Source organism: Sciurus carolinensis, chromosome 2 (assembly GCF_902686445.1).
Source record: "Sciurus carolinensis chromosome 2, mSciCar1.2, whole genome shotgun sequence".
In the NCBI taxonomy this organism is placed as follows: Eukaryota; Metazoa; Chordata; class Mammalia; order Rodentia; family Sciuridae; genus Sciurus; species Sciurus carolinensis.
The window spans coordinates 190590193-190603725 of NC_062214.1; positions in this window are offsets into that span (position 1 = coordinate 190590193).

Genomic DNA, 13533 nt, shown 5'->3' on the forward strand with positions numbered 1-13533 from the left:
TCAGGTCACCCTGACACTCATGCCCCAGGGATTCCCTGCCTCCCTGCTCCCTGCAATGCCACCCACCCGCCTCTGTGTCCAAGATGACCCTTGTACCCTCAGCTTGCGCAGGCTCAGAGTCACTCTTCTTAAGCCATTACCAGGGCACCTGCAGGTTCCAAACACGCCCCCTGTGCTCACACCACACTGATGTTCCCACCTCTGCAAGTCCCCAAGCTTATGCCTAGGGACTCCTGGTCCTTAAGCCACTCACATGCGCTGAGGACTACCAGGTAAGCTGACCATACACGGGGCCCAGAGAAGTGTGAGCTTCATATAAGGAAAAACTTTCATGCACGTATGTCCTGTGAACTTTGTAGTGTTTTTGTTTGCCCATCAGGCAACTCCTTCTGCAGGGAACAGTGATGAGCAGGAGGTAGCCACCTCTGTGGCCAGAAGCCAGCAGCTCCCTGCAGAGAGGCCGGGGAGTCACTGACCACGGGGCAAGGACAGCTCACCACAGTGGGTGTGGAATCCAGGCCTGGATAACTAGGAGAGCAGTTCCACATGGAAGGACTCCGGGAGGCGTCCTGCGATGGGACATACGGTTGGAAGTATAACAAAGCCTTATGCACACAGGACCGCAAGGGGGGAAGCCTGAGACAGAAACTTCCCTGAGGTCCCCTGGTCCACGGTGGTTGCTAATTCAGTCAGGTGGGGCAAGTTGAGACCTGTTGGGATGGGGGCCAGCCTGTGGTATCGAAGAGGCTTTTCTGCAGTTATTTCCACTAGGATCCAAGCCCTCTCCTTACTGCCCCAGGCTCGGGTTGGGGGATCCTATCCTGCAGGGAGCAGCTCTGCTCTAGGGAGCATGGTGGGAATCCCAGGAGCGCGGTGGGCGGGGACAGATCACCTCCAGGTGGAGGTGGGCAGGGCTGAGGGCTTCTGGAGAGGGAAGTGGGGACCGCTTGAGTCTCAGGGTCCTGGGAAGCCCGCAGAAGGCGTGAAACAGGCCAATGGCCCGAAGGCCTCGTATTCTTAAAGATATTCTGGTGACCGTGTAGAAAACCAGCTGCTGGGGCAGGCCCGGAAGTGTGGGACAGCTTAGGGGTCCTTGCTGCAGGCACGGTGCGGGTGTCTGGGAATGGACTGGTCAGCAGAGACAGAGGATAGGGAGCCGTTCCCCCAGGCCGTGCGGAGGAGGGTGTTCCGCCCGGCCTCACCGGAGATTGGAGGGAGGAGGGCGACGCCCGTGTCGCTGGCTGCACCAGGAAAGAAGCGGCACATTTCGGGGCTGCAGAACATAGCGAGGGCTTTCTGTTCAAGCGTGCTCAGTGGGACGGTGGCTCAGGGAGATGCCCATATCAAAATCCTCCATCAAAACTCTGGTTACCAGTCGCCACGGGTGTGGAAAGAGCTGCGGAACCCCAGGTAAAGGAGATGGATCCCCACTGAAAACTCTGGCAGGACCTCTCATCCCTAACTCAGAAGCCTCCCGGAGTCTTGAGAGAAGCACGAGTCCTCATCGACGCCACCTGGCCCCAAGCCCTTGTTTTCTGACCCAAATCTCAGGATTCTTCTGCAGACTGGCACCGCTGGAGGACCTCAGTAGGTGACTCCTCACTTCTGAGGTCACTGTGTCCCCACAGCAGTCTGGGCACCCGTTAGCTGGATATTTTTGGCCAGAAAGGGAAAGGGTGGACTGACTCCACCCCGCAGGACTGCTTCAGAATCCCAGCTCCACTCAGCCTGAGGGTGATGTGGCTTCGGGAACTCGCGTCACCTCTCTGTGCCAGGGTCTCCTCGGTCTAGTGTGTACGGGAGAGGAATCACACTGGCCTCCATGGGTGTTTGTGGGGCTTCAGTGAGCCCTTAAGCATAAAAACCAGAGCAACTAATGACCTTCATCGATGACATCAGGCCTCTGCGGAGCGGAGCGAGGGAGGGGAATCTGCAAAGACCTCTCCTGGTGAGGTGTCCACTGTAGCACGCACCCTTCTGAGGCGGACCTGTTTTCTCACAGCATCTTCAGATTCTCGTCTTACTGTCTGCCTCTGGTCCCAGGAACCAAGGGGCAGAAGACGTGGCTTGGCGTTAGCTGTCCACTGCTGCAGAATACATCACCTCCGAAACCATAGCTTGAAATGATTAACATTTGCAAGGAATCCCAGAGGGACTGAGCTGGACGGTCTGACTCAGGGTCTCTTGGGGGCTTGTCATCGAGTTGGTGAAGAGGCTGTTGTTCCTGAAGATCTGACAGGGACAGAGGGTTCTGCCTCCCAGCACCATCACTCTCATGATTCGCGGGAGGAGGTTTTGGTTCCTCCCCATGTGAGTCCATTCAAGGCTGTTCAGATATGACTTTCAAGGGGGAGAGAGTGTGTGGGAGAGAAACACGGAGCCCAAGAAGCAGCTGTCTGTAGACAACTCACTCACCAAAATGATGTCCCATCCCTTCTGACATACGCCTTTCATCAGAAGCAAGTCACCAAGTCCAGCCTAAGGCAGCTCTGTGTTTTTAAGAAGGAACTTCAGAGCATTGTGGGCACATCCGTAAGTGTATCCTCACCCCAGGACCAGCAGAGTGGGCGCTTGTGTCAGCATAGGGGCGCCAGGAATGCGCATTCTCACCTTTGCTTCCTGAAAAGATTCTTCCTCTTCACCAAAGCCTCGTGTATCCTTAAATTCTTTTCTGTGACATGTCAAGAGCCAGCAAGTTGTGATTGGAGACCTCCCGGAGCCTCCTACTGACATGGACCTGACAAGGTGTGTCAGGGAGGGGTCTGATGTGCCCTTCCTGCACTCCCATGAGAATCTGCAGCTTCTTCTTCTTCTATCCTTTTCCTCTCTGCTGAGCTACATGAGTGACAGCTGATGCCCTCCTATGGTTGACTGGGAACCACAGTTCTGAGCCCAACAGGAGTTCAATGGCCCACCCTCTCTCTTTCATCCTTCCTCCTTCTCACTCTTTCTTCTCTCCTCTTATAATGCCTGCAGACTCCCTCTTTTCCAGTTTAGCAAAACAATGAGCATCTGATTATAAAGACACCCCAAATAAGAGGCATTCATTCCCTCCAACTCAACCAGGTGCCAGGGGGTGCACCCCAGGACGGGCAGTGGCCTCCTAGGGAAAGCCCCCAAATGAACATACCTGTTCCCAGTTCAGATGGAGCTGAACAAGCTTGTCCAGGGAGACACAAGTTCACCCACTGCCTCATGCAACCTCCTGTTTCCTCCACGAGCAGGCCACCACTGAGGGTCAGGGCAGGAAATCAGCCACCTGTGAAATAGCCCCCAGACCAGCTCTCACAGTGGTCCAGCAGTCCATCCTCCCTTCCGACTCTACTCCTCATGCCCACCTCTCTTCCTCTCTGCCACCTGGACGCCTGGGTTTGTTTTCGAGACACTGGTGAGCTTCCTCTTTGGGGAGTCGGCCACCTTCTTCCATGGCACTGTCACCTTCGCTGCCTCCTCTCTTCACTCCTTAGTTACTGCACTCTCAGGATCCCCGGGAAAAAGATATTCTGAGGTTTGGGTGACCATGGTCAGCAGGGACCCCCTACGAGCCTTCCTTTAGTTCTTTCTACCACCTTCTGCACTGGCAGATTCCTGGATCCATTGCCCTCCCCAGCAGATCCCTGAAGGTCCTTTAGATTTTATAGAACGTATGCTCTGGAGGAATTCATCTGTTTACTTTAGAAATCCCACCCAAGTGGATTTGGGATACCTTGCAAGGGACATGCCTATGGCGGTCCTTCTCCTCATCTTAAACTTGGACACCTGGGAGAGAACCTCCCCTCAGGGAGGTTCTCGACCCTCTGTAGGTTTCTGTTCTGATAGATAACATGGTCTCACCCAGCAGTGGATAAAGAAGAGGCTCTTCCTCTCTCCCTCTCCCTTTCTCTCCAGACCAGAGGGACATATCCATCACGGATCTATCCACATGGGTGACATCCTTGACTCAATACTTGGAAAGTCTTCAGGGTGTTTGCCTGTTGCTATGGTACCCATGTGAGTAAGCATGCTTCCCTGGACGGAACAGAAATGAGAATCATTTCCGTTATCACACACGCCATCTAGGCCTTTTTTGAAGTGTGGTTTTTCTTTCTCCCAGACACTGAAAATATGGTTGAGAGGGTCATACCTGAAGCAGAAGCCTGTCTGTTGGTCAGAGGCAACCAGGCTCCAGCCACGGGTCGTTGGCAGAGGGAATGAGTGGGTGCTGTTCATCGGGAGTGGCCCTTCCCGCTTCGGATTGGCTCTTCAGGAGCTCTGCCATGGGCGCACTTGCCTCTAGGTTGAGATCTCTCCAAGAGGTGAGGGCAATCCTGTGGGGGAAATCCCTTGTGGATAAGGGGAAGTTTCTGTCAGAGGATGACAGTGCTGGGGATCAATTAATTACTAATAAACTTATCTAATCAATAAACACAAGAGCCAATACTCTTTTCAAATGGGAGGGGGCGTGATGGACCGGGCCATACCAGATCTGGCCTCCAACAAGATGGAGAAGCCCACTTTCCCTTTATTTATAGTTGCATAGGTAAAAGGGGCCAAGGCCGGGAGGGGCTTCTGTGAGGAACAGGATGGGTGGAGTTAGGGAAGTCGTTTGCTTAGGGAGTTAGCCTATCAGACGGTGAGCCAACTCTGTACCGGGTCACTTACTCCCCAGCTGTCTAAAACAGTCTCTCGTGACTGCCAGTTCCTGGGAGTCAGACCTCAGTATCCCATGGCTCAGCCGAGCCTGATTCTGCTGAACATGGATGGCTCCCCGCAATTTCCCTTTTCTCTCCTTCAGGCATAAAAAGATGGAGGCCCCAGCTCATGCCCAAGCTGAGGCTTCTCATTTAAACAAATTGGGCAACACCTCGTCCATTCCAGTAGGTTCTTCTTCGGGTGGCATTGTCAATAACTGGATTGTCTTTTTAAGATTGACGGCCTCGAGAAGAGGCAGGGGTTTTTTAAATTGTTTTTTTGGAATTTGTTCTAATTAGTTATACATGACGGTAGACTGCATTTTGACATATCATGCATAAATGGAGTATAACTCATTGTTCTGACGGAGTTCCCTTTACAGTTCCACTTGGCTTCAATATAAGCTAGAAAGCAAGAAAATTGGCTAATATTTTGTTTGGTTGACATACCTAAACTATTTCTTATACATGACTTTAAGACAATTCTTAAATTACTATTACAGGTTAACATAAAGGCCTTTAACCTCTCTGTCTAGTTAGTCTTTTTCTTCTTTTTCTCTGCCATCTTAAAAAAACATTATTCAAGTGCCGTTAAGCCAGGTGTGTCCGCAGAGCAGGTGTGCAGCGCTAACTCACTTGATAAACAAGGAGAGGAGGGTCTTTCCCTTTAGAGGGTCTGAAGAGCGGGGTGAACAGTAGTGGTGGTCAACAAGGGCCTGCCTCGTGGATGGCAAGGGGCCACCTGGGCTGCCTCAGTGTCAGGGGTGACTGGTGAATGCTGCCTGCCACCCCCCACTGTGTGGGCCACCCCTGTGTCTGTGTTCTGTGGTCTTCCTCTCCACGTTACTGCTCATGGAACCACGCGACACACATCTGTGACAGGCTCTCTTTAGGTTTCTGAAGCTCTAAATCGGGCCCATGCTCTGTTTAGTCAGTGTCTGTAATTCTTGTCCCTGGCCGTGGGGATCCAATACTTGGTCAGTGAAAGATCTAGAATCGTAGTTTTCTATTTTTGTGTGCATTTTTGCGCATGTATGTTGTATGTGACTGACAAGGTACCTGCTTAGCCCTGAACACCCAGCAGGGAAGTGTAACCAGAGGCAAGGGTCCTATTGAAGGGCAAAGGGGAAAGCCAACTTGGGGAGCCATTTAAAAAATAAGTACCACTCCCAGTACCTATGGTCTACTTAATTAGACATCTGACTTTGGACCCCTCTCGTATCCTGCTCTATGACTTATTATGGTGCGTTCACTTTTAGGGTTAGGGGGCAGGGTAAAACCTTTCTCCAACTGAATTCCTACAAAATAGCATACAGAAAGCCTTTTCTGACCTCAAACCTTGTTGCTAATCCTGGAACACATGGAAGTTATTATTAAACCTGTTATCAGTTTGGGCAGTTATGAAAGACCCATCTGGAATACAGAAATCCAGCCCTTCCGGCTCCTGAGTCCATCCCGTCACTCCCCAAGTTCAGTCCAGGGACCTCGTTCTAGTAAAACCTGGAAAACGGTGCTTGCCCACCGACCAGCCACTCCTAAGTGGAAGGGCCCCTTCCAGAGCTCCCTGAGCACCCTGCTGGATGCCAAAATCCACGGCCAAACATCCCAGACCCAGTTATCAAAACTTAAACCTGCCCCTCTTGCGGTCTCACAGGACCAGGACCACACGCCACCACAGAGAGGAGAAAAGGGCTCGGATCCATCTGAGCCGCTGGAGGATCTGTGGGTCCTATTCAAAGCAATGGAAAGTCCTGTTCACCTATCCTCTAGATCCCAGGAGACTCGCTCCTTTCTGCGGTTCTGGAATGCTTTTTTTGTTTATCAGGACTACTCTGCTCCATCGGAAATCGGTCCCTTGGCCAGGCTCTGCTTTCTCTTGGTGGCCCTAACTCTCTCTTCTCCTGTTCATGTGTGCCCACCCCTCACTGCAGAGCAGTGCTAGACCAAGAGCAGCACTCGGCCCTCACTTGCCTGGCCTCCCCTGGCCGCACAACTCTCAGACCTTCGGTTGCCATGACCCTCCTGCTTACCTTCTTTATTTTCTAGTAGAATTTCATCTTCCAGATTATAACAATTTCCTGTTGAGAGCACGGCGGTGCACGGATTCCAACCGGCTCCCACAGCACAGACCAGTCTCTCTGTCTCCTTTAGATCAGACAGGATGAGATTTTCCATCCTTGTCTGGGCAGGGTCATTGTCCCTTGCCAGCTTGAAGCAGTTCTGGAGGACAGACCCCTTGACCCTTCATTAGCCCTCAAGAATTAAGGGCACAGAGAATGGGAGGGGCATGGAGCAGGATTAAAAAATGATATAAAGGAGGCCAAAGAAAGAAAAAGGAGACTAACTTTGCCAAAGTTCCTCAGACCTTTCTCCACCCAGTTTTTCTCCCAGTCCTGTTACTCTCAAATTTCTGAGAAATCTGTAAATCTTAATGTTACTGTAAATTCGTTCACAATCCTGAAGTGACTGGCAATATACCCACTTATGAAAATTGCCCTGTGTGGTGTGCTAACACATGCATTTTTAGAATAGATCAAACAAAGGGAGAGACACCATTTTAAGAAACCTGTAATAAGCTGGACGTGGTGATGCACACTCCCAGGTACTCAGGAGGCCGAGACTCAAGGATCACATGTCCCAGGCCAGCCTGGCAACTTACTGAGACCTGTCCCCAAAATAGGTAGTCAGTGGCAGAGAATCCCTGGGTTCAATCTCTAGTACCAAGAAAGAAAGGAAGAAGGAAAGAAAGAAGGCAGCAGGCAGGCTATAACGGAATGTACCCGCCAAAGTCATCCATGGCTGATGGAGACCATGTCAACCTAGAGATCCTGGAGGACAGAACATTACACACCACCTGTGATCACCAGACTGGTGTGTCCTCCACATACTTCCCATGCCCACTCCTCAAAGGTTTCCCTTAAAATAGAGTCTGGACCCCAAAGCACTTCTCACTCCTGAGAGAGCCCGTATTCTACTCTGAGTGCGAAACTTCACTTTCTGTAATCAACTTTTTTCTTTGCTACTGAGACCTGACTTGCCCTTAAATTATTTTCTGTGATGTGTCAAGGACCCGGAAGGTCCAAGTAAGTCTCTGCCTCCGGAAAGACCTCACGGGACCCCTCACAGTGACACCTCATAGGAGGGTCTTAATTTTTAAAACAAATGAGTTAACAAAATGAGCGGGTGAGCAAGGAGGTGCCACCGTCTCACCTCACACAGGGAAAAGGAGCAGAGGCTTAGAGAGAGCCGAGCGCCCGCCAGGCTGTCCAGTTGGTAAGGGCAGGCGCCAGGCTGGTCTGACTCCCACAGGGTTCCTTTGCCAGTGATTTCCGATGGCATGCAACCCAGGAGGCAGTTGTGAAATAGAAGCCGATAAGGGCTATTTGTGGCAGCCACGCCCTCCCCACAGGAAAATAAGACAGCACAGAGCAGGAGGGTCAGAGTAAGCCGCATGCCAATGGGAACCAGGAATTCCCCTGCTCCTGCCAGATCCTTCTGCTAGTGCCTCGTAATCCCTGTGGGGACAAAGCTGGGGTGGCTGTGCTGAACCTCAAATCTGCAGCCAGCATCTTCCTCAACAAAACCAGGTCAGTCCAAACAAAGCCAGGCCTGAGTGTGGAGCCCCCGCAGGCTCCCTCCTGGTCCAGCTAGACCTGGGCCCTTGGGAACAGAGACTGGACCTTCTCTGGTTCTATGACACTGCACTTTCAGAATCTCATTTCTTCCTTCTGAGAGTCCTTGAAAGAGCTCCGATAGGCCACAGAGGTTCAGAGAGGCAAAGGGATAGCTGGCCTGAGGCCACCCGCTTACAGACATGTCAGGGTGATGCTGTGGAAGAGGCCCTTCCAGTGGCCCCTGCATGTGGGGAGGACCTGCTGTCCCTCACAGTCTCATCCTTTCCATGGAGGTCGGTGTCCTCCTCCTTGGATTCCTGCTGGTACCCCTGGCCAGCCTCACGAGCACCCCTCCCCACCCAAACTCCCAGCCCAGAGTGGACACTGCCCATTTCCTGCAGTTTTCCTTAGCCCTCCTGAGCCAAGTCCACACTTAAGAATTGCAACTGGCACCCCAAAGGCAATGATTTGGAAACAGTGAAAGCAACGCCGATCCAGCCTGAGTCATCCAAGGTTGAGTGACTCCATAGGTACCAAGGTGACTCCAGGTGAAGACAGGAAGGGTCCCTGTCCTTCCAGATGTACACCTGCTGGTCACAGGTCTGGACACTTTGAGATAGGTGCTACGGTCGCACTAGAGGCACCTAAGGCTGGTGCCACTTCTGTCTCCATCACTCTCCGCTGCCTTCGAAAAGGCTCCTAGAGACTTGGCCCCAACCTCGCCAAGGCCGGGGTGAACCTCCAGGCCCCGACCTCACCAAGGCCAGGGTGAACCTCCAGCTCACCTTGGCTTCCTATCTGAGTCCGTTTTAGGTCAGAGGGACAAACCATCCACTGGGAGGGCTGTAACTGATAGGGACAAAGCTCCCCTTCAACTGAGACCCCAACCCACACGAAGAAGTCAGGCTTCTCTGCACAGATCATTGACCCTTGACAACTTGTGCCTTTAAAAAGCAGTGATCCCAACACCCACAAGGCCATCACGTTCTCTCCTGTGCTCCCGAAGGAAATTTTCTCCCTTTTCTGGAATTGGGGGGCCATGTTTTGTTGTTTCTTCATGTTTGTTGAAATGGCATGGCACTGAGTTCTGGGGTTGGCCTTGGATTGGCTTTACCTAAGCTCTGCAGCTCCTGCACCTCCCTGCTTGCCGTGCTTGGCCAAATCACAGGACTAAACACTGGAAGATCTTTCCTCCCACCGAACCCCTCCTCCTGGAGTCGACCCAGGCTGAAGCCAGGTAACCATCCGCAGGATGAAAGACCATGGGGTTTGTTTGAACATGATCAGATACAGGAGCTACACACAAAGGCAGCCATTCCCCGCAAGGAAAAGGCAATATTGAAATTAGACGCCTGGTAGGTGTCCTCCCTGGGGAACAACCAGCAGCGCTCACCTGACGGGCCCCACCCAGTGGGGAGGCTGCCAGGACTGAATGAGTGAAGGGCCATCTGATAACCTGCCAGGGGCTGAGGAGAAGAGGGTGGGAGGATCAGGAAACCCTCGGGGTCGGGGGACATGCAGAAAGCCAAGTCTGCAGGGGGCCTCTGTGAATCCCCCTCCCACACCCGGAAAACCGCCGAGTGTGGTAAGAACGAACACCGCATCTTGGACATGGGGAGGAGCTAGCCTGCTGCCAGTGCTCAGCAGCCCAGTGATCCTGGGGCATAAACCCCAGAGCAGAATGCCCGCCGGCTCCTGAGCTGCGATCCAACCCAGGGTGCGTGCCGTGAGACTCCATCTGCCCTGGGATTTTCCTGAGCATCGGCAATGGGCTTCTCAGGGATCGGGGTCTCCGTTATTCCTGCTGCCTATCTGTGAGTGATAATGTTGATTTGTGTGACTTGTGCAAACATTTTGTCTCACTGAATTCATACTCTGGCAGCTGGGTTTATGCAAAACCTCCTGCCAGATCTAGAAAACGGAGTAGAAGCTCTCACGGTATGGAGGCTCCTCTCTGCAAGGGCCACAGATGCATGGCACGCCACTCAAACACAGTAGATTCCAATTAGAAAGGGGGCTCCTGAAGTTGCATGTGGGGTGAATGGAGTTGGGAATCGGGGGAGGAGCCGGAGTGGGAGCAACAAGCTCACTCCAGCTCCGAATCTCTGTGGGCAATGCCTGGCCAGAAACCACAATGTGAGCCTGAGCTAAAGAGGCTACGTGTTTGTTCACTTTCCTGGACTCCAAATCCATCTCAGCACCATACAGTGATGCTGTTTAAAGGGATTGTTCAGGGGTTGACTAACTCAGACCACTGACCAAATCCAGCCCATAGACTGTTTTTATATATTGCATCCATCTGTTTTCTGTTGCTATAACAGAATGCCTGTGTCTGGGTACTTCATAAATAAAAGAGGTTTATTTAGCTCACAGTTTTGGAGGCTGAAAATACAAGATCAGGTGGGCCCATCTCTTTGGTCCCTGTTGAGGGCCTCATGGTGGGCTGTATCACAATAGTGAGAGTGGATGAGAAAGAGATCATACAGTGATACAGGAAGCCAGAAAGGCTCAGGAGAGAGATGTCCTCTTTTTTTTTTTTTTTAAATAACAAATCTCACTACTGGGAACTAACAGAGGCCCCATACAGAGAACTGTATTAATCCCTCTGAGAGTGGCATCCCAGGGACCTAACCACTTTCCCCCAGACCTTACCTCTCAAAGGCCCCACCACCTCAACACCACCATACTGGAAACCGGGCTTCCGGCCCAGGAACCTTTGGGGGTCACACTCTGAATGTAGCCCGTCCACAGTAGATATCTCACAGGCTAAGGATGGCTGTAGGGATTTGTAAGAGATTGTGAAGAAGAAGACTGAGGAGGAAGAAGGGGAGGAGGAGGAGGAGGAGGAAAGAGAGAAAAGGAGGAGGAGAAAGAGAGGGAAGGAGGAGGAGAAGGAGGGTAAATAATGGGAGGGAGGGCAAGAAGGGCAAAGAGGAGAGGCTGAGACCGAGACCATACGTGACCCTTAAAGTCTAAGACACTATGAGCCCTCCCCTGTAACAAGGGCACTCTTCCAAAACAGCTGAGAGCGTGTCACCAGAGCAGGATCACTATTAGTTTTCTCCGCTGTTGGATGCCCGGTGCCTGGGATAATGCCTGGCACACGGAATCAATCTGTAAATATTTGTGAAATAAAGGAAGGATTAAACGAATGGAAGGTTTATAGGAAAGTTCTTGGTAACCTCTGAAGTCCACAGGGAACAGGAACAAAAACACATACTGCTTTGAAGTCCAGTTCCCTGCTCATTGTAAGGGCAGGCTGGACTCTGTCCTCGGACAAGGCCCTGGGGGTTCTGGGAGAGACCACTCTGGAGCTGCTTGATGCAGACGCAGGACAAATCTTCACTCAGCAACCAGACACATGGGGAGTCTAAATGAACCTCGGAGAGCGGTATCCGTGCTCTGTAGGTGCACATGCATCACCTGGGATGACTAACGTGCAGATTCTGAATCACTGGCCTGGAGTGGTCCCAATACTTTGCGTATCTAGCCAACCCCAGGGCGTTGCTGCTGCCGCCTCAGGGACCACTCTTGGGGTGCAGCAAGGGCACCACGGCTCTTCCTCGTGCCCAGGGGCATTCCTACAGACACCAGTGCACCCCTAATTTTCTTTCTGCATTCTTTTGTGAGGTTTCCCGGAGAGAAACCTCACAAAATGAGAGAATATTCTGAAGAGATATGGATGAGAGATGAGCGCATATTCTGAAGGGCTTGCTGAACCGGAGGCAGGCAGGCTCCAGCAACCTTGCAGCCCAGCAGTTAGTGGGGAGCTGACTTAGAGGGAACCCCGCAAAGCCAGTGGGTTCTGAAGGTGACTCTGAGATTACCTTTGCTTCACTGTTTGGTGCTGTAATTCCTCTCTGCTCTCCTGGGACCCTGGAGACCATGTGGCTGAGGCCATTCTCCTATGAACGGTGGTTGCCCAATCGAAGGGAGGGTTGCTACCAAGGCTGGGGCGAAACAGACCAATGGAGACTGTCTGGACCCTGAGAAGAGGATGAAAGATGGTGGGGGTGAGAGGCATATGGCCCTGGAGTGTCAATTTGAGGGCCCTGGTGACAGGTGGCACCCAGGACATGTTATCTCCCCACAAGCATCCTCAGAAGTACTTGCAGAAGGTAGAGAATCACCCGCTGTCCTGTTGGATAGAGGTTTTACCCACAGTTTTAAAGAAAATTCTGCCTCTCCCCTGGTTGGGGAACTTGAGGGCCCTCAGTTATGCTGTGGCAAGGTTACTGGTCATTCCTAGTGTCCGTGCTCTTCTCCACTTTCATGGTAACAGAATCCCAAGTGTTTCGCTTGGACATGGCTACCCCACGTGCACCCTCTGCCCAGCACCCTTTGCAGCTAGGTGTGGCCATGACACCCAGTCCTGGCCAATGGAACAAAGTGGAAAGATCAAAGTAACGTAATGGTCACTTCTTCCCTCCCAAAGGGAAGGGTGTGGGCTCCCTGCCCCGTTGCCCTTTGTATTGGCTGGAAAGTAGACATGGCAGTGCGCCATCTTGCAGAGGCCAACAGCCACTGGGATGGCAGAACCGGCAGGGGAGCCTGGGATCCTGACAAAGCGGAGCTGCCCCCTCAACCCACTGTCTCCATCTGGATTTACACGAGACGGTAATAAACTTCGTTCTTGTTTCAGGGATTCTGTATAACACACGTTCAGGACCGGGTGGAACGCAGTGATAGTACCCATGCTTAGCATGGGGGAGGGCCTGTGTTCAGTCTCCAGCTCAAATAAGATAAGGTATGTCTTCAACAGAAAACGGGGAGCCCGAAATGATAAGCATCATCACATGGGGAAGGGCGGGACCGACTCTGACCCACAGATGACTGATCTTTACAACCAACACTTGCTCGGTAGGTCCTCAAAGGATGTCGTGCCACAGAAAACCCTGTCATCACGATCGTGAGCCCAGTAACGGTGTTTCAGTCAATGACGGACAGGACGTCTGGAGGCGGTTCCCTAAGATCACAATGGAGGCGGAGCAGCCGAGCCTCGCCCGGGCATTCCTCCGACTTGCAGAGTCGCGGCTGTGGCAGACCTTCCACGCTGCCCGCCATTCAAAGTGCAGTCTGTACAATTCCGTTCAGGGCACGAGGCTTGAGGGCGAGGGAGGGTGAGGGGGACCACCGTGGCGCCCGTCCTGGGTTTACCACGCTAGACCTTTTTGCATTTTAGAGCGAATGTCTGTTTGTAAAAATCAAGTTGACTATAGAGCATCTGCCCCGCACACCAGCAGCAGCCC